The following is a 26,438-nucleotide window of genomic DNA, read 5'->3' as shown; positions in this document are numbered from 1 at the left end:
TCAACATTCAGAAAACGAAGATCATGGCATCTGGTCCCACCACTTCATGGGAAATAGATGGGGAAACAGTGGAAACAGTGTCAGACTTTATTTTTATGGGCTCCAAAATCACTACAGATGGTGACTGCAGCCATGAAATTAAAAGACACTTACTCCTTGGAAGAAAAGTTATGACCAACCTAGATAGCATATTGAAAAGCAGAGACATTACTTTGCCAACAAAGGTCCGTCTAGTCAAGGCTATGGTTTTTCCTGTGGTCATGTATGGATGTGAGAGTTGGACTGTGAAGAAGGCTGAGCGCTGAAGAATTGATGCTTTTGAACTGTGGTGTTGGAGAAGACTCTTGAAGAGTCCCTTAGACTGCAAGGAGATCCAATCAGTCCATTCTGAAGGAGATCAGCCCTGGGATTTCTTTGGAAGGAATGATGCTAAAGCTGAAACTCCAGTACTTTGGTCACCTCATGCGAAGAGTTGACTCATTGGAAAAGACCCTGATTCTGGGAGGGATTGGGGGCAGGAGGAGAAGGGGATGACAGAGGATGAGATGGCTGGATGGCATCACTGACTCGACGGATGTGAGTCTGAGTGAACTCCAGGAGTTGGTGATGGACAGGGAGGCCTGGCATGCTGCGATTCATGGGGTCGCAAAGAGTCGGACACGACTGAGCGACTGATCTGATCTGATCTGATCTGATGTCAAAAACACGAGAGGTGTGGCAGCAGCTCCAAGTTACACCACTACCTGAGAGCTAACTGCTTAATCATGTGGGGCTGAGGAAACAAACTCTCCGAGGCTGCTGGTTAAGCAGGCAATCACCATCACCTTGACAAAGTCAAGTGCCTGAACCAGCTTTTCTTAAAGGTACCATAACGCTACCACAATTCTCCCCAAACCATGCCAACAAGGTCCCCCATTTTTATAATTCCTATCTCAAATGCATGCTGTGGGAAATGCCAAGCAAAATGCACATCAGTTTCTGAGGAAGTGATTATGGCAAGCATGACAGTTAAGACCTAGATACCCCAAGGCAGTTCCAATTTCACAGTATTTTATTGTTTTCACATAAGATGCCTGTTTAAATATGTTAGTCAAGATGGTTTTTACCCTAGCTTTATTTTATTTATTGTCTCACTTTGGCCACGCCGGGTCCTCACTGCACTGCTCGGGCTTTCTAACTGCGTCACGTGGTCTTAGTCACTCCGCTACATGTGGAATAGCAGTTTCCCAACCAGGAATTGAACCTGCATCCCTGCATTAGAAGGTGGATTCTTACCCACTGGACCAGGGAAGTCCCTCAAGATGATGTAAGTTATACTTGTGAAAGACTTTTTAGTACGAATAAAGTTCAAACCCCAGAAAAAATTCTTTCCAGACTCTTGGTGGTGCATACTCAGTTGTGTCCAACTCTCTGCAACCCTTTGGACTGTAGCCTGCCAGGCTCCTCTGTCCATGGGATTTTTCAGGCAAGAATACCGGACTGTGTTGCCATTTCCTTCTCCCAGGGATCTTTCCAATCCAGGGATCCAACCTGAGTCTCCTGCATGGGCAGAGTCTTTAATGCTGAACCATCAGAGTAGCCTCAGACTCTCTGTAAAGAACATATAATCATATGGAAAAAACCTGGCCTAATCCCCAAGCCATCCTGAGAAAGAGCAGCATTTCTTCCCAGAGAGATCACCAGAAATTACAACGGATTTTAAAACACAAAAACTCCTTTGCCAAGAGAAGAAGGGGACAACAGAGGATGAGATGGTTGGATGGCATTACTGACTGGATGGACATGAGTCTGAACCAATTCATGGAGACAGTGAAGGACACAGAAGCTTGGTGTGCTGCAGCTCATGGGGTCACAGAGTCAGACCTGGTGCCTGAACAACAACAAATAATAACAACAACAAAAAACCCCAGTCCACAGCACATGCAAAGTGATTGGCCTCTATCTCATAAACAGAGGGGGGAAATCCTCTAGTTAAAAACACAAAAGACGATGAGGGAAGGAGGAAAAACTGAAGACTGAAAAAGGGGGCAATAAGCAGCACTTATCAGAGCCCTTTCAACAGAAATTTTTAACAACTGGATATTGCTATAACCATTTTCACAGCTTTGAAAAAGAAGGTTCGCCTAGACATCTAATCTAATTTCACATGCAGAGCATCAAATATTTATTCCTTTTACATCCTGTCAGATATCTGTTCCTTTTAGCCACAACTGTCACTGCCCTGAACCACAAAAAAAAATTTTAATATATGTAAATAGCTGCATTCCTTGAATCCAAGAGAAAGTGTCTGAGAGGCCCACAACTCCCTTCTGAGACATTACAAACAGTTTCTTTCACTTTAGTTGCTACACTGGTATCCGAACACCTTTCAACTCTTGCCTTACCCAAAAGGCAACCATCAGCAAACAGACAAAGGAAAGCTAGTGGACCAAGAGGCGGCCTGGTGTAAAATTAACAGCAGTGAGAGTCTAACCACCCAAACACATCAAATCTAATGGGGAGATGAGCGCACTGAATCTGAGCAGAAGTTAGGAGTGGAGACAAAGTCATAAAATTGGAAGACTCACTGCATGAGGGAGCAATAGACGTTTGCCACAAGAGCAGATGAGGTGACCAGGTCGCCAGATCCAGCCACTTGTTGGGCAACTGGAATGGCTACAGAATCTAGGACAATTAGGTACTATGGTTCCAATTCTCTGTAATACCAAACTATATGACCTAAAACTGCCCTGTATTTCTGTATGTCCCACACATCCATATGAAAAGCTAACAACATCTACTTACAGATGGTTACTTCTTTTTGGAAATGAAAAATATTCTAGAATCAGTAGAATCTCTTCCTGACTGCATTTATGCATGACCTGCAAATCAGGAGGCTGACTAAGCCTACTGAGAACTCCCTTAAATTGTTGAGTCTACTTTTACCTAATCTTTTTTTTCCCCCAAGAATTAGACGCCAGATTTCTGGGTAAAGATGATGGACTAAACACATAGCTATTCACTGATCCTTCCCAGAACACCAAGGGATTCCTTTTCTTTCTTTTATTTTAATAAAAACCCACAGAGATGAAGAGAACTGAAGATTACAGCCACAAATTTTTGAAAGCTGGAAAATAAATGGTTAAGGGGTAAAGGACCCAAAGACCCAAGAAAACTGAATCCTAAGGTAAGCATCAAGGAATAGGCCTCCAAAAGGCTCAGTGGGGATAAATGGGAAGAATTAACAGAAAATCTTTCTGAAATGCAATTCTCAGGTACCCCTCTCCACTCTCTCAGGCAGGCAGATAAATGCCTTTCCTTCACCCATGCAACACTGAAGGTAATCTAAGAAGGTTTATAAATAAACAGAGGTTTACATGGACTGGAAACCACTAGGTAAGGTGAAGACAGTATAAGCTAACATATGTACTAGATTCCAGTCCCCAGTGTGTTGATAAACAAACGTCTAACAACTGGCTGGGGTCTGGCGAGCAGAGGAAGTGGGGGAAACAAGGGTAGTTATTTGTAATATTTGCTGCTTACCATAGCTGCTTCAAGCAACCAATGTCACTAAATGCAGAATTCAGAAGAGATGCCTGTGACAACATGGTATTCCCACTCTACAGACAGATGTACATACTCTCAAGAGCATCCACAATTAAAAATGTAATACAATAAACAGAGAGTGGTGAGCTTTTATATTTATTAATTTTAATAGAACATTTAATAAGTCTGTATACAATCTTTAATAATTGTTGTATGTAGCAACTCACTCACAAAGTTCCTGAAAACAACTGTCTCTGATGTGCTAGTACTACCCACTAAGCCCAGACCCCTTTGTCAATACCTTTCTCAAAAGACTGACAGCCAGGCCTTCACTTCCAGGCAGTGATTAGAAGAGACGTCTCTGGGGAATTGGCCCAGCGATTAGTCTACAAGGAAAAATATAAAAATATTGACAAGTTCTCAAACTATATTTGACCAGCCAGATCATCCTACTTCAAAGCTCACAATTGGTAAGTCCTACTTGCACGTTCAGAGCTTCCAGTCAGCTTCTTAGGATCCAACTCTTAAATATCAGGAAACAGCCAAGCATTAGACATTCTAGTATAAAAAAATAGAAACGGAAATAGGAAAAGAAAGCTGAGAGACCTGGGCAGTCATACAGCACTCTGCACTTTGAAGAGCTCCACATTAGGTTTGATGCTCTGCTGTTGCTGTCTTATAATTCTTTAATAATGTTAAACAAGGGGCCCCACATTTTCACTCTGTACTCAGCCCTGCAAATTATGTAGCTAGTCCTGACAGAGACTATACAGGCAAAAGAAAATTCTGGAGAGAAAGACAGCGTTAATATTTTCAGAAATATAGCACAAAATAATATAAACATGAAGCAAGAACAGTATGTTAAAAAAAAAAAAGGACAACAAAGAGAGAATCAGAAAGTGATCACAAGCATGCTTCCTTGCTAATTTAAACTGTAAGAGCTGAAATGAAAAACTCAATAGAATAGCATAAGAATTCTGGAACATGAGTCCAGGAGGTCCAATATCTGAATAATAAGAGTTCAAAAGGAGATAAAAAGAAAAAAGGGAGAAGTCATCAAGAATGTGTCTGTGATGCAGGAGACCTGGGTTCAATCCCTGGGTCAGGAAGATCTCCTGGAGAAGGGAATAGCAACCCACTCCAGTATTCTTGCCTGGAGAATTTCATGGACAGAGGCACCTGGCAGGCTTCAGTCCATGGGAGTCACAAAGAGTCAGACACAACTGAGCAACTAACACACATCAACAAAACAGTTTCGTGACAGAAAGGATTCATCAAATGCTCAGCACAATGGATGGAACCAAACTCACACTAAGGTATATTATTGTGCAATTTTAAACACTGAGAAACAAAAGAACTGATCACATAAATAATTAGGAACTTAATGACTTCGGCTTCAAGAACAATGCAGTAAACTTGGAGGAAACTATAAAACAATTAAGTCATGCCTTGAAAATTTACAAGCTAGAATTCTATACCCAGCCAAACTATCAATTAAAAGTAAGGACAGAGTAAGATGGGTTCAGTCATTCAAAGTCTCCAAGCTGATTAAAAATCAAACCTTCCCTTTCTCAGGCAGCTATTGGAGAATACGTTCTGACAAAGTAAGACACAAGAAGATATGAGATCTAAAAAACTAGAACTCAACACAAAAAGGAAGAGTAACCCTAAGATGCTGGTGAAGGGAAGACCCAAATAAGAGGTACACATAAAAACAATGGGCAACCAGTCAATGTGGGACCATATACTCAGGAATTTGAGAAGCTAATAGAACACCTTAAGTGTTGGGATTTCCTGAAAGGAAATTTGGGCAAGTTGCAATCTGAACTGTAAAAGGCATTAATATAAAAGTAAGCAACAACAAAGAAAAACAGAAATTTCACAGAAAACCAAAATTGTATAGAAAAGTAAAAGTGTTCACAGCTTGTTAAATGGCTTAACTGTGAATAGCACATTCACTCTTAACTGTGTAAACACTGAACACTGATCTAAGCAGTTATGAACACCTATACCAAGATGGGAAAAGAAAAAAGGTACCTGGAGATGTGGAAAAAGAACTATATCTTCATCTGCCATAATAGGAAATAAAGATAATACCGGAAGCTGAGAAATCAAGAAATCAGAATACAAGAATGCTATTAAGAATGACAAGGTTCAGAACTTGCTATCCCAAAATACAGTGCCTTGGCATAGTGATTATTTTAAGCTGAAGAAATTTGAGAAATGACAGGTGCAGGAAGGACTAACTGACCTCTTTGGACTCTGAAGCAGGTCCTAAGACCCTGGTGTGAGAAAGGCCTTCCCTATATCTGGAGGAAGGGAGGATCCTTATTTCTGAAGATGAACAGACAAAGAGAAATTCAAAGTAACTGGCCTTGTTAAGCTTCCCATTTATTAACCATAGCTCATATTATTTTGTCCTATCACATTCTTCCATGACTTTCTACTCTTTCAAACTCAGTATCAAAATGCTCAGGCCTGGATTTCCCTGGGAGTCCAGTGGCTAAGAACACACCTGCCAATGTGGGGGACAAGGGTTGATCCCTGTTGTGGGAAGATCCCACATGCCAAGGGGCAACAAGGCCCCTGTGCCACAACTACTGAGCCCACGCTCTAGAACTCGCATGACTTTACAAGAGAAGCCACTGCAATGAGAAGACGATGTACCACAACTAGAGAGAAGCCCCACTCACTGTAACAAGACAAAGTCCATGCACGGCAACGGAGACCCAGTGCAGCAGTAACTAAATACATACATACATGTGTGTGTTAGTCGCTCAGTCCTACTCTTTGCAACCCCACAGACTGTAGCCCGCCAGGCTCCTATATCCATGGAATTCTCCAGACAAGAATACTGGAGTGAGTTATCATTTCCTTGTCCAGGGAATCTGCCAGACCTAGGGCTCAAACCTGGGTCTCCCGCATTGCAGGCAGGTTCTTTATTGTCTGAACTACCAGGGAAGTCCACAAATAACTACATGCTGCTGCTACTGCTGCTAAGTCACTTCAGTCGTGTCCAACTCTGAGCGACCCCATAGACAGAAGCCCACCAGGCACCCCAGTCCTTGGGATTATCCAGGCAAGAACACTGGAGTGGGTTGCCATTTCCTTCTCCAATGCATGAAAGTGAAAAGTGAAAGGGAAGTCGCTCAGTCGTGTCTGACTTAGTGACCCCATGGACTGCAGCCTACCAGGCTCCTCTGTCCATGGGATTTTCCAGGCAAGAGTACTGGAGTGGGGTGCCATTGCCTTCTCCAAATAACTACATATACACATTAAAAAAAAAAAATGCTCAGGCCTAACCACTTCTTCAGGTTTTCATTTCCTTATGTAGACTCATCACACAAAATCTATATTATCAATAAATAAATGTGTATGCTTTTCCTTTGTTTGTATGTCTCTTGTCAGTCCATTTACAGGATCCTAGCTACAGAATCCAGGAGGACAGTAGGAGAAAGAATTTTTACTCCCCTCCAAGAACACAGAGGTAAGAATCAGCTATAAGAAATTAAAGCGTTTGCCTCTAGGGAAGAAGTGGGGGATCAAGCGGGAGAACTGCTGCTTTTCAAAACAAGTCTTATAGAGCTATTGAATCATTAAACTATGCATTTAACACACTGATAGAAAAAATACAAAACAAAAACATGAGAAAAACTAGCACCAAGTTCAGCTTGATTTAGTTCATGATTCTTTTTTTTCAGATTACAAGTTTTCCCAATAAGAAACTGTTCTCCTTTCATTTGTTGTATTTCCCATTTTTCTACAGTTGATTACTCATACAATAAAAAGTTAATAATCATCTTCCTACTGTCTGATATTCTAAGTCATCTGCAACTCCAATTATTATTTTGGGATATTCCTACATCATATGATACCCAACCTGGCCCAACTCAGGAAAAGGTAGCAGTTGTCCTTCACGGAGTTACCACAGCAATTTATACCAAATGACTTCCTATCGCACAAAGGGTTTCCCTCTGCAAGCCTACAATTCTGTCAAAACGCTACAAAAAGACTAAACTTAACCCTGTAAGAAATTCAAATAAAAAACACAACAAACTGGAGAATGAGCATTTAAGGGGCAACAAATTCAATTTTTTTCATATCTTTATTACCCTAGACACTAAAAGATTTCAGTACATATAAATTACAAAAAGTGAAGTCACTCAGTCGTGTCCAACTCTTTGCAACCCCATGGACTATAGCCTACCAGGCTCCTCTGTCCATGGGATTTTCCAGGCAATAGTACTGGAGTGGATTGCGATTTCCTTCTCCAGGGGATCTTCCCGACCCAGGGATCGAACCCAGGTCTCCCGCATTGTAGACAGGCGCTTTACCGTCTGAGCCACCAGGGAAGTCCAAATTATAATACACAACATATTAAATACAACTGATAGCATTTAGTATTTATTTTTAATCTTTCTTTATATGGCTGTCAGGTTGACCTTAACTAGCTAGTAAAGTTATTATACAGTCAGTTTACAAAACACAGTTCAGATAAGTAAATGCTGTCACATCCTCTTGTGCACCTCCAGATGAGGGTAGTCATGGTCAGCACAGGATATTTAAGGAGGAATCTGCTTACCACAGAGAACTGAGACAATCTGTAGACAGATATACTCCAGTCAAAGCAGCTACACATGTTTTCACTTATTCCTTTAAGAGTGATTTGATTTGTTTGGATTTGGTATAGAATCACTTCTGGATTTAAGGAAAATGAAACAAGGTTTTACAGCTTGCTATGTTATGTTATGAGCTTGTTATGAGTGCTGCACTCAATATGTCAGCAAATTTGGAAAACTCAGCAGTGGCCACAGGACTGGAAAAGGTCAGTTTTCATTCTGATCCCAAAGAAAGGCAATGCCAAAGAATGCTCAAACTACTGCACAATTGCACTCATCTCACACGCTAGTAAAGTAATGCTCAAAATTCTCCAAGCCAGGCTTCAGCAATATATGAACCGTGAACTTCCTGATGTTCAAGCTGGTTTTAGAAAAGGCAGAGGAACCAGAGATCAAATTGCCAACATCTGCTGGATCATGAAAAAAGCAAGAGAGTTCCAAAAAAACATCTATTTCTGCTTTATTGATTATGCCAAAGCCTTTGTGTGGATCACAATAAACTGGAAAATTCTTCAAGAGATGGGAATACCAGACCACCTGACCGGCCTCTTGAGAAACCTATATGCAGGTCAGGAAGCAACAGTTAGAAGTGGACATGGAACAACAGAGTGGTTCCAAATAGGAAAAGGAGTACGTCAAGGCTGTATATTGTCACCCTGCTTATTTAACTTCTATGCAGAGTACATCATGAGAAACGCTGGGCTGGAAGAAGCACAAGCTGGAATCAAGATTGCCGGGAGAAATATCAATAACCTCAGTTAGGCAGATGACACCACCCTTATGGCAGAAAGTGAAGAGGACCTAAAAAGCCTCTTGATGAAAGTGAAAGTGGAGAGTGAAAAAGTTGGCTTAAAGCTAAACATTCAGAAAACAAAGATCATGGCATCTGGTCCCATCACTTCATGGCAAATAGATGGGGAAACAGTGGAAACAGTGTCAGACTTTATTTTTTGGGGCTCCAAAATCACTGCAGATGGTGACCGCAGCCATGAAATTAAAAGACGCTTACTCCTTGGAAGGAAAGTTATGACCAACCTAGATAGCATATTCAAAAGCAGAGACATTACTTTGCCAGCAAAGGTCCATCTAGTCAAGGCTATGGTTTTTCCAGTAGTCATGTATGGATGTGAGGAGTTGGACTGTGAAGAAGGCTGAGCGCCAAATAATTGATGCTTTTGAACTGTGGTGTTGGAGAAGACTCTTGAGAGTCCCTACGTCCCTTGGACTGCAAGGAGATCCAACCAGTCCATCCATCCTAAAGGAGATCAGTCCTGGGTGTTCTTTGGAAGGACTGATGCTAAAGCTGAAACTCCAGTACTTTGGCCACCTCATGCGAAGAGTTGACTCATTGGAAAAGACTCTGATGCTGGGAGGGATTGGGGGCAAGAGGAGAAGGGGACGACAGAGGATGAGATGGCTGGATGGCATCACTGACTTGATGGACATGAGTCTGAGTGAACTCCAGGAGTTGGTGATAGACAGGGAGGCCTGGCGTGCTGCAATTCATAGGGTCGCAAAGAGTCGGACACAACTGAGCGACTGAACTGAACTGAACTGAACTGACTGATGTTATGTTAGCAGAAGGGGACGACAGAGGATGAGATGATTAGTTGGCATCACCGACTCAATGCACATGAGTTTGAGCAAGCTCCGAGAGGTGGTGAAGGATAGGGAAGCCTGGCATTCTGTAGTTCATGGGGTCGCAGAGAGTCGGACATAACTGAGCGACTGAACAACAAAATATTGGTAGGCAAGTGGCTGTGAAGAAATCCTAATCAAAAAAGATTCCTTTTGCACTTAAAATTGAGGTGGGATAGACATACCTGAAGTCATAGTTAATTTACATTTCTCATCTCTGTTTTGCCTAATCATGGATTTGTAGGATTATGAACACTCCTCACACACATACCTCTAAAGCCAGTAAAATACGTCTTTGACATTAAAAAAAAAAACCCAAAATTTTCTCAAACTGTCAACAAAAACAGGTTGCTGCCAGAAGAATCTCTTTGTCAAAGTCAAATTAAACTTTGCCAGTACACACAAAGAACATACTTTCAGATGAGTGGCTGTCAACCAACTTAATCTTAGAACACTCAAAACTTCATGTTCACACTAGAGTGCTTTAGGTAAATAATACTAATCTCTTCCGGCTTCTAGGTAGCTTACAGCCTTAGTAAAGTTCATTTGGTTTCTTGCCACCTTTATCCATCCCCATCTAATCTTCCCCTCCAAAGCAGCTTTTTCCGTCATGTTTTGTTTTTGAAACAGCTTGTTTTTTCCACCCTAGGTTTTCCCAAAATATTTCAGGGTTCTGACAATTCTGCCAGTGACTAAATCTCCTCCTGGGAATAGCTGCCTCATTATCACTATTAAAAACAGTCACTCCTAATACTGACTGATAAGAATCTGGAAACTAGTTGTAACTTTGGGAATGCAAATCCCACCCTATCCAATCTAAAGATAAATGTATTACAAATGGAATAACAGACTCCTCACAGGACAGAACTCAAGCAGTCTTTGTGTTCCATTTAAGCTATTGAGTTTTGTGTAATCCTAATTCTGACTAATATGAAGAATTTACCATTACCTTTCTCATAACCTATTAATATGTAAATTACTAAGAGTCAAGCAAGCACAAAAGAAAAAAGGGAAAAAAAAAAATCACAACCCACACTCAACACAAAAACTCAGCAGCAAATGCCCTTATGTTTTTAAGGTAATACTGCCTTCCAACTGATCTCCTGTTTCAGAAATATTTTGTGCAGTACATGTGTTGTGTGGGTAACTTCTGTTCTTGGCAAGCTAGTGCTCCTGGCTTGGAAAATCAACAGCAGATAACCTAAAGTAAGAGGTTTTTTCCTATATCCTTCAAATGGAAGGACTACTTAGAAACCTAATTCTTCCAAAAAAGATTTACAAACTAGAGATGATCATGAATTTACTTCCATCATCATCATTCTGCTTCTATCTAGCTTACTTAGTATTTGTGGAAAGTTACATAAGCATAGTTCATTATTCTGGAAACGTGTAAGAGCAATGCAGAGATGATTCCCCCATCCATACACAACCCCCTAAAAAAAGCAATGTCCAAAAGCTCTTTCAAAACCAAAATCAACATGGGCCATTTTGCAGTGAAGGCAGAGAACATGTAACTCAGGGGTATGTAACGATTTTATGGTATAAATTCCTTTGGCAGTATGCTAAGACTATAAACTGGAATATTTTTTAAAGCAAAAATACATATACTGAGAAAATCTATTATATGGTTATCAAAATATTTAAAATTCATATAATATTCAATAAATTTCTTTTTTAACATATAACAAGCACTAACAAGTCTATTAACTACCATAATTTCCAAATTATGACCAACATAAATGATATTTTCAAGGTATCTATAACAACTACAATATGATATAAAAATATGATGTCAATTGATGACAGTCACAGGGATTGCTAACTTGCTGTGGTTTGTAGGTACACTTCAGTCAGAGATTAGTGAAAACAAGTAACTAACGTTTTTCTCATTCAAGCTCACAGACCCTTGAAGCTTTTAAAGTATACTCATCTGGAGCATTTAAAGAGGTATTTAGAGATTACTTGGTTCAACCTCTTCATTTTAAAGGTAAGGGAATTAAGGAGGAACTGATGACACTGATTGCCTGAAGTACATTCATTCCAAATCACTGAGTTCTATTTAAAAGTAAACCACTGTTTTCTTCTGAAAACCTGAATCTCACATCTAGGCCTACTTAGAACTTGCTTCAAACTTGCACCTCAGTTACATCGTCTGTAAAATAAAAATAATAATCCAACTTTGGAGGAACTTTAATGTGAAAACCAAATTTAATAATCCATGTTAAAATACTACAGCAGTACCTTTAAGGGTAAGGCTAATTATCAATTAATTCCATGAGAAATCAAAGGCAAATTATTCTTATTCCTTCAGTTCAGTTCAGTCGCTCAGTCGTGTCCGACTCTTTGCGACCCCATGAATCACGCCAGGCCTCCCTGTCCGTCACCAACTCCCGGAGTTCACCCAAACTCATGGCCATCGAGTCGGTGATGCCATCCAGCCATCTCATTCTCTGTCGTCCCCTTCTCCTCCTGCCCCCAATCCCTCCCAGCATCAGAGTCTTTTCCAATGAGTCAACTCTTCGCATGAGGTGGCCAAAGTACTGGAGTTTCAGCTTTAGCATCAGTCCTTCCAAAGAACACCCAGGACTGATCTCCTTTAGGATGGATGGACTGGTTGAATCTCCTTGCAGTCCAAGGGACGTAGGGACTCTCAAGAGTCTTCTCCAACACCACAGTTCAAAAGCATCAATTTTTTGGCGCTCAGCCTTCTTCATAGTCCAACTCCTCACATCCATACATGACTACTGGAAAAACCATAGCCTTGACTAGATGGACCTTTGCTGGCAAAGTAATGTCTCTGCTTTTGAATATGCTATCTAGGTTGGTCATAACTTTCCTTCCAAGGAGTAAGCGTCTTTCAATTTCATGGCTGCAGTCACCATCTGCAGTGATTTTGGAGCCCCAGAAAATAAAGTCTGACACTGTTTCCACTGTTTCCCCATCTATTTGCCATGAAGTGATGGGACCAGATGCCATGATCTTTGTTTTCTGAATGTTTAGCTTTAAGCCAACTTTTTCACTCTCCACTTTCACTTTCATCAAGAGGCTTTTTAGGTCCTCTTCACTTTCTGCTGTAAGGGTGGTATCATCTGCCTAACTGAGGTTATTGATATTTTTCCCGGCAATCTTGATTCCATCTTGTGCTTCTTCCAGCCCAGCATTTCTCATGATGTACTCTGCATAGAAGTTAAATAAGCAGGGTGACAATATACAGCCTTGACGTACTCCTTTTCCTATTTGGAACCACTCTGTTGTTCCATGTCCACTTCTAACTGTTGCTTCCTGACCTGCATATAGGTTTCTCAAGAGGTCGGTCAGGTGGTCTGGTATTCCCATCTCTTATTCTTTAGTATACCTTAAATATCCTCAAATTCTAATTTATTTACTACATTAAATATGCTATCAAATGGATCGCCCAAAGGACAAACTGACCCTAAAACTAAGACACTTCAAGCAGAAAATATGTTTAGAACGAAAAGTACTGGCTTTGGAGTAAGACTATTACAAGCTATGTGCCTGTAATTCTATGCGAAATACTTGTTTTTATCTGATCCTCCAATTCTCAATTAGTAGTAAGAATAAATGTTAACAACCATACATATAAGACTACCATAATTAAATGTCAGTCCATGAAGAATATAAGATTCAAAGATAACCTCATAACACAGTAAGGAAACTTTTCTGATTTCTGCATTATGGATATTCACTTTCTCTTCCACATTACTTGATAAGATTATTTAAAATAGGATAAAGTATAGCACAAGTACAGAGAAGGCAATGGCACCCCACTCCAGTACTCTTGCCTGGAAAATCCCATGGACGGAAGAGCCTGGTGGGCTGCAGTCCATGAGGTCGCTAAGAGTCGCACACGACTGAGCGACTCCACTTTCACTTTTCACTTTCATGCATTGGAGATGGAAATGGCAACCCACTCCAGTGTTCTTGCCTGGAGAATCTCAGAGACAGAGGAGCCTGGTAGGAGGCCATCCATGGGGTCGCACAGAGTCAGACACGACTGAAGCGAGTTAGCAGCAGCAGCAGCAGCAGCATAGTACAAGTAATATCCTTACTTCAGTACAGCATCTCAGTAATCTAAAACAAAGCCAATCAAATAGCCAGCAAGTTTTTTCCCATTGAAACTCCTTGTCAAAAAAAATTAATTACATATTAAAGACAGTATTACTGTGCATTGAAAAAGGAAGGGAATTAAAACTAAACGCTATCCCCAAACTTCTAAACCAGACAAAAGCAAACAAACATTTGGAAGACAATAGTCACACAAAATAATTTAAGCACATATTTAAGTATGCAAGTGGGGGTAAAAATGCCAATAAAGGCAAGGCTACTCAAGTTCTCCCCACATATTCTGTCCTGCCTGCCTCCACAAAAGAATTCAGTGGCCGACTGTAGACACGTCAAAGTTATATGCAGACATTTTAGTTGACTAGGAACAATATACAGAAAATACAGTAGATAGTCCTGGGAACACAAAAGGATCATAGTCTAAAGTAGATTTGTTAAACTAAGGATGGAAAAAAGAATCATTATCTGTCATGCCCTCCTGTCACACCCTCTTATTTGTAGTCATAACTGCAAGCTGTTTTAAAGACAATGGCAATGTTATTAAGGGTACCTTCATGCTGTGCCAAAGCACATATACAGAGCAATTCAGAACAATCAGTCTTACTTTCATAAAAGCAAAGGTTGCAGCCAAATGAAATGGGTGGATACCATATTAAACAATCTTGGAATTAGCTAATAGGATATGGGAAAAAATGATCCTAATGCCGATGCTAAATTCCCTTCCTTCTTTACACACAAAAAAATTTTTACTATTTGAAAAGCACTAGTCAAGAAAGATTTCATTTACTAAGACCTAAACACAGCCTGTTTTTAAGCACAAAGATGCTTATTATTTCCTTGTATAAGATATAAACTTAAAATATAAGCACAGGGGTTTCCCTGGTGGCTCAGTGGTAAAGAATCTGCCTGTCAATGCAGGAGATATGGGTTTGAACTCTGATCTGGGAAGATTCCACATACCATGAAGCAACTAAGCCCATGCACCACAACTACCGAGCCTGTGCTCTAGAGTCCCGGGATTGCAACTACTAAGTCCACTTGCCCCAACTAATGAAGCCAGTGTGACTAGAGCCTGTGCTCTGCAACAAGAGAAGCCACCGCACTGAGCAGCCCATATACTGCAACTACAGAGTAGCCCCACTCATCACAACTAGAGAAAAAGCCTGCGTACCAACAAAGACCCAGAACAGCCAAAAACTTTATATACATATATATATGTGGAAACCTTTAAATATAGACACTAATAACGCTAAAGAAAATCAGGTGTTTTATAAACATTTAATGAAAGTGAAGAGAAGGCAATGGCACCCCACTCCAGTACTCTTGCCTGGAAAATCCCATGGACGGAAGAGCCTGGTGGGCTGCAGTCCATGAGGTCGCTAAGAGTCGGACACGACTGAGTGACTTCACTTTCACTTTTCACTTTCATGCACTGGAGAAAGAAATGGAAACGCACTTCAGTGTTCTTGCCTGGAGAATCCCAGGGACGGGGGAGCCTGGTGGGCTGCCGTCTATGGGGTCGCACAGAGTCGGACACGACTGAAGCGACTTAGCAGCAATGAAAGTGAAAACTGAACGAAGACAACAAGTAACAGTAAAACCTAATGCTTTGTTTGTTGCAGTTATTCTACTGCTCTATTCCTCAGGAAACAAATTATTCTCCCACTGGGTTTCCTGGCTCTGTTTTCCTAATTATAATGAAGTTTAAAACATGAAGCAATTGTTTTCGTCAGGCTTCTCTAGTGGCACACAGGCTCAGAAGTTTCTGCACATGGACTTAGTTGTCCCGTGGCACGTGGGAACTTGGTTCCCTGACCAGGGATCAAACCCTCATCCCCTACATTGGTAGGCAGGTTCTTAACCACTGGACCACCAGGGAAATCCCTAAGCAATTGTTTCTGGAAGTTCAGTAATCGCATAATTGTATGGCTTACTTTCAGAGAATAAACGAATTGCTTCTTAAACAACTAGGAAGAGGAGGACTGTGCATTATATACATGAAAACATTTAAGCAGGCCTTTCAGCAAGAATGTAAAGTTTACTTGATAAAACAACTATTCTTTACTACTAGACTACACAGATTTAAAATGCACTTTATTCGTCACTGTGGCATGTCAATATTTTAATCAATTGAATTCAGTCTAAATTAATTACGTTAGTTAATGCTCTGTTAACTGGCTTCAAGGCAAAAATCAGAAAAGGAACAAAGAAAGAGCTTAAACAATGATAGGACTATAATTACATGAACATAACCTTATACACACATATAGTACTATTAGTAGTAAAACAGAAACATGAGAGACAAAATTCAAGTCTTAGGAGAAATTTCACTACCAAACTGATTCAGTGAAAACTTTTATACAGCAATTTAATAGCTTGCATTTAAGATTCGTATTTATGAAAGATGTTTTTAGATATAATTTTAATGCATTAATTAGCACTTAGACGTTAGGTCAACAGCTAATACAACAGAAATCTATTGCTCAAACCAAACGGAAAGAAGAGTGTCTTCTCAGATACGCTGTTTTTAAAAGAACCCCACAAGAATTTAAGCTCTTCCTGGGCAGCTTCTCAGAAGGTATAGTATCTACTGCCCTATTTTGCTCTAAGAAAAGGAACCGTTTATGAAAATTTCTGCCAAAAATTCCAAGGTAGATAAAATTCAAAATTTTAATAAATCTTTTTAAAATATTCATTTTGAAAACCAGGTTTACACAGAGCTCCAAACCTAGAAAAATGATTAAAATAAAAATAGGCTGGAGGTGCTTCCCTGGTGGCTCAGTGGTGGGGAGTCCATCTGTCAATGCTGGAGACCCAAATTCAACCTCTGATTGAGGAGGATCCCACACGCTGCAAAGCAACTGAGCCCACACACAACTACTGAGCCTGCTAGAGGCCAGGAACCGCAAGTACTGAAGCCCTGTGCCCTAGAGCCTGTACTCCACAAGAGAAGTCACCTCAATGACTATGCACCGCAACTAGCCAGGAGCCCCCGCTCGCTGCAACTAGAGGCAATTTCACGAAGGAAAGAAGATCCAGCACGGCCAAAAATAAATCAATTAAAAATATGTTGGAAACTTCCAGTGGTTCAGGTCAGGAAACTAAGATTCCACATGCCACACTGCATGGTCAAAAAAGAAAATAAATAAAAATAAAAAATAGGTTGACCACATAAATTATAGGCTATTTACAGTGACTTTGGGCAAAATCATTTATCATTAAGGCTGCTTGCTGTTGCTGAGTCTCTAAGTCATGTCCAATTCTTTGAGACCCCATGGACTGCAGCACGCCAGCCTTCCCTGTCCTTCACTATCTCCCAGACTTTGCTCAGACTGATGTCCATTAAATTGGTGATGAAATCCAACCATCTCATCCTCTGTCGCCCCCTTCTCTTCCTGCCCTCGATCCTTCCCAGCATCAGGGATTTTTCTGTTGAGTTAGCTCTTTGCATCAGGTGGCCAAAGTACTGGAGCTTCAGCTTCAGCATCAGTCCTTCTAATGAATATTCAGGACTGATTTCCTTTAGGATGGACTGGATGAATCTCCCTGCAGTCCAAGGGACTCTCAAGAGTCTTCTCCAACACCACAGTTCAAAAGCCTCAATTCTTCGGTGCTCAGCCTTCTTTCTGGTCCAACTCTTACATCCACACATGACTACTGCAAAAACCAAAGCTTTGACTAGACGGACCTTTGTCAGCAAAGTGATGTTTCTACTTTTTAATACGCTGTCTAGGTTTGTCATAGCTTTTCTTCCAAGGAGCAAGCATCTTTTAATTTCATGGTTGCGGTCACCGTCTGCAGTGATTTTGGAGGCCAAGAAAATAAAGTTTCTAACTCTTTCCACTGTTTCCCCATCTATTTGCCATGAAGTGATGGGACCAGATGCCATGATCTTGTTTTTTGAATGTTGAGCTTTAAGTCAACTTTTTCACTCTCCTCTTTGCCTTTCATCAACAGGCTTTTAATTCTTCTTAGCTTTCTGCCATAAGGGTGGTGTCATCTGCGTATCTGAGGTTGTTGATATTTCTCCCTGCAATCTTGATTCCAGCTTGTGAGTCATCCAGCCCGGCATTTCACATGATGCACTCTGCATACAAGTTAAAAAAGGAGAAAGACAATATACAGCCTTGACGTACTCCTTTTCTAGTCCTTGGACTGGTCCAGTTGTTCCATGTCCGGTTCTAACTGTTGCTTCTTGTCCTGCATACAGGTAAGACAGATAAGGTGGTCTGGTATTCCCATCTCTTTAAGAATTTTCCACAGTTTGTGTTGATCCACACAAAGGCTTCAGCATAGTCAATGAAGCACAAGTAGATGTTTTTCTGGAATTTCCTTGCTTTTTCTATGAGTCAACAAGAATTGGCAATTTGATCTCTGGTTCCTCTGCCTTTCCTAAATCCAGCTGGTACATCTGGAAGTTCTTAGTTCACGTACTATTAAGCTTAGCTTGAAGGATTTTGAGCATTACCTTGCTTGCATGTGAAATGAGTGCAACTGTTCAGTAGTTTGAACATTCTTTGGCATTACCTTTCTTTGGGATTGGAATAAAAACTGACCTTTTTCAGTCCTGTGGGCACTGCTGAGTTTTCCAGATTTGCTGGTATATTAAGACTGAGGCCATACTTTGAAATTTATCTGGTAAACTTGATGAGAATGATGCAAAAGTTTAGCACTTACCCAAAGTACCGCAAAAGGCAAAACAAAGATACATTTCACATCTGTGGGCATTCCAAAAAACTGCCTAAAGCAAGTATAATGCTGCAAATCTTTTCTAAATTACTTATTATAAATAATAAATTATTTTTAAAGCAAAATAAGGGAATAAAAATTTCAATCTGTTTTATGTACTGGGTTGGCTGGCCAATAAGTTCGTTTGGGTTCTTCTGTAACATCTTATAGAAAAAGCCAAATGATCTTTTTGGCTGACCCAGTATTTGAAACCTATTAAAGGTCAAAAGAAAAAACAGCCTAATTGAACAGAACATAGAAAACTAATAAATGTTTCATTTCAATCGAACCCCCATCTCATCCTCACTACTTTGAAGTACAGGAACTCTGCTAATCCCTTAACATCTGTGGAAGCTTCAGTTTGGGGTATTTTGTTTTGTGCTTTTGCTCTGCAATTAAATGACTGCTTTGGATCAAAGAAAGATGATATGAAAACAGAATTATTCAAGTTTACAATAAAATCAAGTGGTGGAAGAGGAAAAGGAGACTGCTATATAGAAATCACTGAAAGATTCCACTCTGCTCAAAAATGACTTAAAATTATATCTAATTAGTATCCAAATTTAAATATTTTAAAAGATTTTTTTCATGAATGAGAATGACAGTGATAGTATTAAGGAAATTCAGGGTTGGTGTTTCAAGAATTTGAGATGATCTGAGGAGAAGGCAATGGCACTCCAGTACTCTTGCCTGGCAAATCCCACGGACGGAGGAGCCTGGTGGGCTGCAGTCCATGGGGTCGCTAAGAGTCAGACACGACTGAGAGACTTCACTTTCACTTTTCACTTTCATGCATTGGAGAAGGAAATGGCAACCCACTCCAGTGTTCTTGCCTGGAGAATCCCAGAAACGGGGGAGCCTGGTGGGCTGCCGTCTATGGGGTTGCACAGAGTCGGACACGACTGAAGCGACTTAGCAGCAGCAGCAGCAGCAATTCCCAACATGAAAAGTATAGTACTCAATTCTGGAGAGTCTTTTTAAATTTTTAAATGATAGAATGGAGGTTATCATAGTAAAAGCTAAAGTCACAAGCATAAACATAAACCTAGAGCCAATCTCATTAGAATTGAGACATATACTAACTCATATTAAACAATTTCATCCTTTTACCAGCAGACATATCATTGTAACTAAGCAATAAATTCAAATACTATTCTTTCCCTTGTGCATTCTTAAAAGGTAACAGATTGATTTATTTTCTGATATAAGATCCTAAATTTGTTTAATGTATGCAAACATATACACGCTTTTTACAAACATCCATTACTGAGGCCTTAAACCCACCAAAAAAAAAAGTTAGATGAGATGGTATTTCCCTCCATGATTTAGCTTAATTCTAATATTCCTCCAGGATTCTGTCCGAAGTATAGCAATATACCTACATTAGGTTAATGCACTAGTTCATGATACTTTTCATATTAAAATTTTATAACATCAATCCACTAAAACAAAAAAAAAACCCTAAAAACAGATTTTATAGTCTAAGATGTAAAACCACTCATTATCAAAGTATCAATTCACCCTTCTCAAAAGATTAACTAAGTACACAGTTTTATAATGACAAAGTACACAACTAATCTTGAGAGGAAGTCATAGCAGTTGAATTTAATATATGCCAAAGCCCTCATTTCAGATGCTACCTTAACTCCACATCTAGTATTACAGAGTGAATAACAAATTATGGTAGTAAAGCCCCACAAAATCCTCTTTACTGGTAGAAATAATCAGTAAAGAGATTATCTGTCTTTCACCATATACCAGTGGTGGTGTCAGACCTCTGCAAAGTGACATGAGATTTTTTGTTTACCACAAGGAAACCCAGAAGTTTAGGAACATGGGACTTGCTCATTGGTTTATTCTAGAATCACTGATGGAGACCAGAGTAATAAAACTCTCCAAGTCCAAAATTAAATGTAACTTGCCCAATTTTGTAAGCTAAAGAGAGACAATTTCTGAGAACTAAGGAAGGCAATCATTTAAGGTCTCCTAAACCTCTGAAGTATAAATACAACTCCTGGTGCACCAAAAAATATATATATATAATGTTTCAGTTCCTATTTTTTTTAAAAGTATTTCAAGTTAGGTGTTTTAATACATTTTGATAACAGCTCCTTAGTCTTTCCAAAATAACTAACAACCATTATTGAACACTTAGTATTTTCTAAGACTTAAATGAAGCCCAAACAACAAATAAATTGGATAAGTATCATCTAAGCCCTCCTATGGTGCTGACATTCTAACAGGGAAGGCAGAAAAACAGTTATAAAACAAACATACAAGAGCTAAACTATAAAACTCTTAAATCTTCATGACCTGGGATTAAGCAATAGTTTCTTACGTATGATACCAAAGTTACAAACAACAAACAACAGAAGGAAAGACAGACTCCAGCAAAATTTAAAACTTTTTTAACTACCAAGAAAGTGAAAAACACAGCCTCCCAGAACGGGATAAAATATGTGCAATTAATATTTCTGATAAAGGATTTGTATATAGAATATAATGAACTCTTGTAACTCAATAATACGAAGTAATACAAACAATACAAAGAGATAGCTCAATTAAAAATAAGGAAGGGAGACTTGCCTGGAGCTCCAGTGGCTAAGACTGCACTCCCAATGCAGGGAACCCAGGTTTGATCCCTGGTCAGAGAACTAGATGCCACCTACTGCCCCTAAAGATTCTGCATGCCACAATTAAGACCCAGTGCAGCCAAATAATGGCACCCCACTCCAGTACTCTTGCCTGGAAAATCCCATGGACAGAGGAGCCTGGTAGGCTGCAGTCCATGGGGTCACTAAGAGTCGGAATACGACTGAATGACTTCACTTTCACTTTTCACTTTCATGCATTGGAGAAGGAAATGGCAACCCACTCCAGTGTTCTTGCCTGGAGAATCCCAGGGACGGGGGAGCCTGGTGGGCTGCCGTCTATGGGGTCGCACAGAGTCGGACATGACTGAAGTGACTTAGCAGCACCAGCAGCAGCCAAATAAATAAATAAATATTTTTTCTAAAAAAAGAGGAAAGGATATTCATAGAAAATTCCCCAAAGAAGATATACTAATGGCAATAAAGACATGAAAACATGCTCAACACCATTAGCTCCAGAAAAACTCAAATCAAACCCACAATGAGATTGACTTCACACACACTCAGGATGATTAAAATCAAAAAGAGGCAATTCTTGTTGGAAAGAATATGGCTAAGCTGGAACTGTAATACACTGGTGTTGGAAATGTAAAATATGTGGCAGCTATGGAGAACAGTTTGGCAATTCTTCAAAAGACTAAACATAGAGTTGCCATATGATTCAGCAATTCCACTCCTACTTATGGTCTCTAGAGAAATGAAAACATACTCTACACAAAACCTGTACATGGATGTTTGTAACAGCATTATTCATAATGGCCAAAAATTAAAACAACCTAAATGTCCATCAATTGATGAACAGTGTATATCCATACGCTGAAATACTATTCAGCCATAAAAAGGAATGAAGTGCTGGTATGTGTTACATGGATAAACCTTGAAAACATTATGCTAAGTGAAAGAAGTCAGACAAAGATCACATAAAGTATGGTTTCATTTATATGAAATATCCAGAATAAGCAAATCTAGGAAGACAGAAGGTAGATTTAGTGGTTGTTATTAATAGTTACTGGAGGGATGGGGGAAATGTGTGTGACTGTTAATGAGTATAGGGATTCTTTTTGGTATCTTTATGACAGCAGGTAGAATTCTCATGACTTGAATCAAGTGTTCTGTAATTGATTTTGGTTGTGATCACACAATTCCGTGAATTGCACGGAACTGTACACTTTATTAGGGTTAGGGTTAGGTTTTGGGTTAGGGTTAGGGTAATTGCATGGTATGTGAATTATGTTTCAATAAAGTTGTTATTTTTAAAAAATGGGTATTAAGAAACATATAAAAGGAAACTTCATCTAATATGGAGAATCAGGAGAGTTTAGTGAAGACCTGGATGCTGGGTTTTAGTTTCAGCACATGGGATCCAGTTCTCTGACCAAGGATCAAACCTGAGCTCCCTGCTTTGGGAGTGTGGAGTCTTAGCCACTGGATCACCAGGGAAGTCTCCAAACCCTTAATTATTATATTTAATCCTAATAACCCTTTGAAGTATGGGCAGTTATTATCATCATTTTACAGATAAGGAAACTGAGACATGGTGAAGAAAAATAATCTGCCCAAGGTCACAGCAAGTGGTGCTATTATGACTTGAACAAAAGCATTCCGGCCCCAAAGTCCCCATACTCTAATACTTCACTACCCACCCTCTCCTGGAAATTGCCTATCAGTTAATTACAACATAGTTTTGTATATTCAATCCTGTACAGTAAGCAGATACATTATACATTTATACACAAGTTTCTTTGGTTGAGCACTAGGTGAAGTATCTAACTTGGGTTTAGAGACCATGTTTTGTAATACTTTTAACCTTTAAACTCTGGAATCACACTCAGCAAGACAGGTTTATTGATTATTAGTGGCTCTGAGAATTAAGACTTCCTGAAAGACATCTGTTTCACACAACTGAGGTATTTACTCATTATATTATCACCATATCATTTATGTGTATAAACCAGTAAGTGGAATGTGGTTAGAACTTGTGGTAAAGAAATGTTTTAGTATTTGTGTAAGAAAGCAGATCAGGCTTGGGTTTCTAGCATGAGTATCTGCATGGATGATAGTCCCTATGTTTATGAGACATCAAAGTCAAAATAAATAATAGCTGGATATGTGGACCTGGTCCTCAGAAGAACTGGACCAAGGAGGTAAACTTGGAAGTTTAGGCATACAGCACTGGAGCTCAAAGCCATGATATTAGGTTAATGCAAAAGTAATAGCAGTTTCAGATCCTGAATTTTAATTCATTATAACTAGGCTCAAACACATCCTCAGTAATCAAAATAGGAACCATTACAACCAACACATTTTTGCCAATGAGAAATATTTGTTTATTCCCATAGCAAAAAAAAAAAAAAAAATCCATCCTTCGAAATTCAGTGAACTCTTGGAATGAATGCATTTTCTGCATCCGGCTGGTTGTGGAAGCATTTTCCCTGCAAAAAGTTGTCAAGATGCTTACAGAAGTGGTAGTCAGTTGGTGGGAGGTTCAGTGAATATGGCAGATGAGGCAAAACCTCGTAAACCAATCCATTCAACTTTTGAAGCACTGGTTGTGCGACCTACAGTCAGACATTGTCACAGAGAACTGGGCCCTTTCTGTTGACCAACGCCAGCTGCAGGCACTGCAGTTTTCGGTGCATCTCACTGATTTGCTGAGCATACTTCTCAGATGTAATGGTTTCGCTGGGATTCAGAAAGTTGTAGTGGATCACACTGACAGCAGACCACCAAACAGTGACCATGACCTTTTTTTTGGTACATGACCACGAGCTGATCGTTGCTGGTTGTAATATAAAATCCACTTTTTGTTGCAGATCACAATCCAGTCAAGAAATGGTTCACTGATGTTGTGCAGAGTAAGAGAAGACAACACTCCAAAATGATGATTTTTTTGATTTGCAGTCAGCTCAGGAGGCACCAACTTTTCGAACTTTTTCACCTTTCCAATTTGCCTCAAATGCCAAATGACCACAGAATGATCAACACTGAATTCTTGGGCAACTTCTTGTGTAGTTATAAGTGGATCAGCTTCCATGATGCTCTCAGTTGGTCACTGTCAACTTCCAATGGCTGGCCACTGGTTTCCTCATCTTTAAGGCTCTTGTCTCCTTTGCAAAACTTCTTGAATGACCACTGCACTGTACATTCATTAGCAGTTCCTGGGCCAAATGTGTTGTTAATGTTCCAAACTGTCTCCACAGCTTTATGACCCATTTTGAACTCAAATAAGAAACCACTCAAATTTGCTTTTTGCCTAACATAATTTCCATAGTCTAAAATACATGTAAAATAAATAGCAAGTAATAATTCATTAGCAAAAAACATAAAGCAAGAAATGTACATTAAAAGATGTATGACATAACCACATTTATTTAAAATGTATTCCAATATCAAATGGCAAAGTTCAACAAGGGAAAACTGAAATTACTTTTGCACCAACTTAATAACAGATTATAAACGCCTAAGGAGAAAGCACTGGAGAAGGCTTGCCTGGAGAATCCCATGGATGGAGGAGCCTGGGGGGCTGCAGTCCATGGGGTCGCTAAGGGTCGGACACAACTGAGCAACTTCACTTTCACTTTTCACTTTCATGCATTGGAGAAGGAAATGGCAACCCACTCCAGTGTTCTTGCCTGGAGAATCCCAGGGACGGGGGAGCCTGGTGAGCTGCCGTCTATGGGGTCGCACAGAGTCAGACACAAATGAAGTGACTTAGCAGCAGCAGCAGCTGCCCAGAGCAAAGCCCTACAGAACTCTGATAATTCTCAGATAAGGAACTTAAGAGGAGACCAAAAGGAGCCCAGAGCGAAGTAGGAGATATACTACTCCAATTAAATATTTTTTACCAAGGTCACCAGCAACGTAACTAATATAATCCAGTGGAAACATATGACTCTTTAAAACTTCAAACTAAATTCTACTTGAAACAAAATGTATGGAGCACCTACCATATGCCAGGCAAATCTGTTGCCTGTAACTTGACCCTATCTTCTCCCTTGGCTTCTGAAATATCACTCACTCCCTTGTTGTTACTTCTTTTGAACACGTGTTATCTTGTTTCTCTCTTTCCATCCACTCAAAACATTTCAAGATTTCCCCAGAATTCTGAGTCTTCTCTTCATGCAAGCTCTCCCAGGGCAATTTCACCTAATCCTCTGAGTACCATCTAACTGCCAATAATTCTCCCACACCTCACCTTTAGAATTGACTTTGCTTCTGGGCTTCAGATCCTATTTCCCACTGCCAACCAACCATATATTTATTAATACAAACTACACCTCTTTCTTTCTATATTCTCTCTTCAAAAAACACAACTATCCACCCAGAGGACCAAGCCAGAAATCTGTGACTCTTCCTAGAGCAACTGTTCTCAACCTTATCTGGGTATTAGAACTCCCAGGAGCTTAAAAAAAAAGAAACTCACTCATCAGTCTAGTAATAATATGGTAACAATAATCCTGTTAATTATCCTGTTCTATGTCTCTTACACACATGCTCGTAAAGTACTTAGCAAAAATGCTTGTGAGCACCCAGGAAAATGGAGCTATCTTCATAAACATTTTAAATTCAGCTCTTCTGAAGTCTTAAGTTTCTGATTAGAATCAACATTTGTTTAAACTATTTCACTAACAAAAAGACAAACAGAAGAAAAATTTGTTTATAAGACCCTCTAAGGTAAACTTTAAAAACGTTCAAATTCACTGATGAGCCATAAACCGGGGTGGGGAATGGGGGAGGGCTGCACCAATATAGTCAAACAAGCTAACAGGAGAAGCCCATTATATACATTACTTAAAAGAGTTTACAAATAAGACATTCAACTCCATAGTGATAGCAAAGCTCCTCTTTGGTGTTACTTTGTATTTTGAGTATTTTCAAAAAAGAATAATGAAGATTTAACACAGCTGCTATCTTTCAAAGTATAATGCTTTGTTTGTGTCCCTTGCCCAACGATGTTAGTTTAGCAAATCTACTTTTTCTTGAAAACATGTGCAGGAATGGGCAAATGGTTAAGTCAGTAAGTTCATTTAAGGCTGCAAATTCTGCTTTCACCTAAGACGGTCAGTTTCTTATAACTTTAGAATTAACAGGATAGTTCACAAATAGCCTGGAATGTGACAGGAAACCAAAGAATAAAAGTTACCAAAACTTTTGACTGGAATAAAGAGTGCAGGTTATTTTTAATTGTTGTTTG

General features: G+C 39.7%; 1 protein-coding gene across 2 annotated transcripts in view; it reads right to left on the bottom strand.

Annotated features, from left to right (window-relative positions):
- Positions 1-26,438, bottom strand: part of FBXO34 (F-box protein 34) — an 82,308-nt gene that overhangs the window by 31,248 nt on the left and 24,622 nt on the right. Inside the window, exon 2 of one of the 2 annotated variants that reach the window (XM_019968960.2) lies at positions 3,827-3,911. The exons of the other annotated variant lie outside the window; for it this stretch is intronic. The gene's annotated coding sequence lies outside the window, so the exon portion shown is untranslated. The remainder of the gene's footprint in view (positions 1-3,826; positions 3,912-26,438) is intronic. 2 annotated transcript variants of the gene reach the window in all.

Source organism: Bos indicus, chromosome 10, assembly GCF_029378745.1.
Source record: "Bos indicus isolate NIAB-ARS_2022 breed Sahiwal x Tharparkar chromosome 10, NIAB-ARS_B.indTharparkar_mat_pri_1.0, whole genome shotgun sequence".
Classification (NCBI taxonomy): Eukaryota; Metazoa; Chordata; class Mammalia; order Artiodactyla; family Bovidae; genus Bos; species Bos indicus.
Note: the sequence above shows the minus strand (reverse complement) of the source record. Positions and strands in the feature narration are given on the sequence as shown.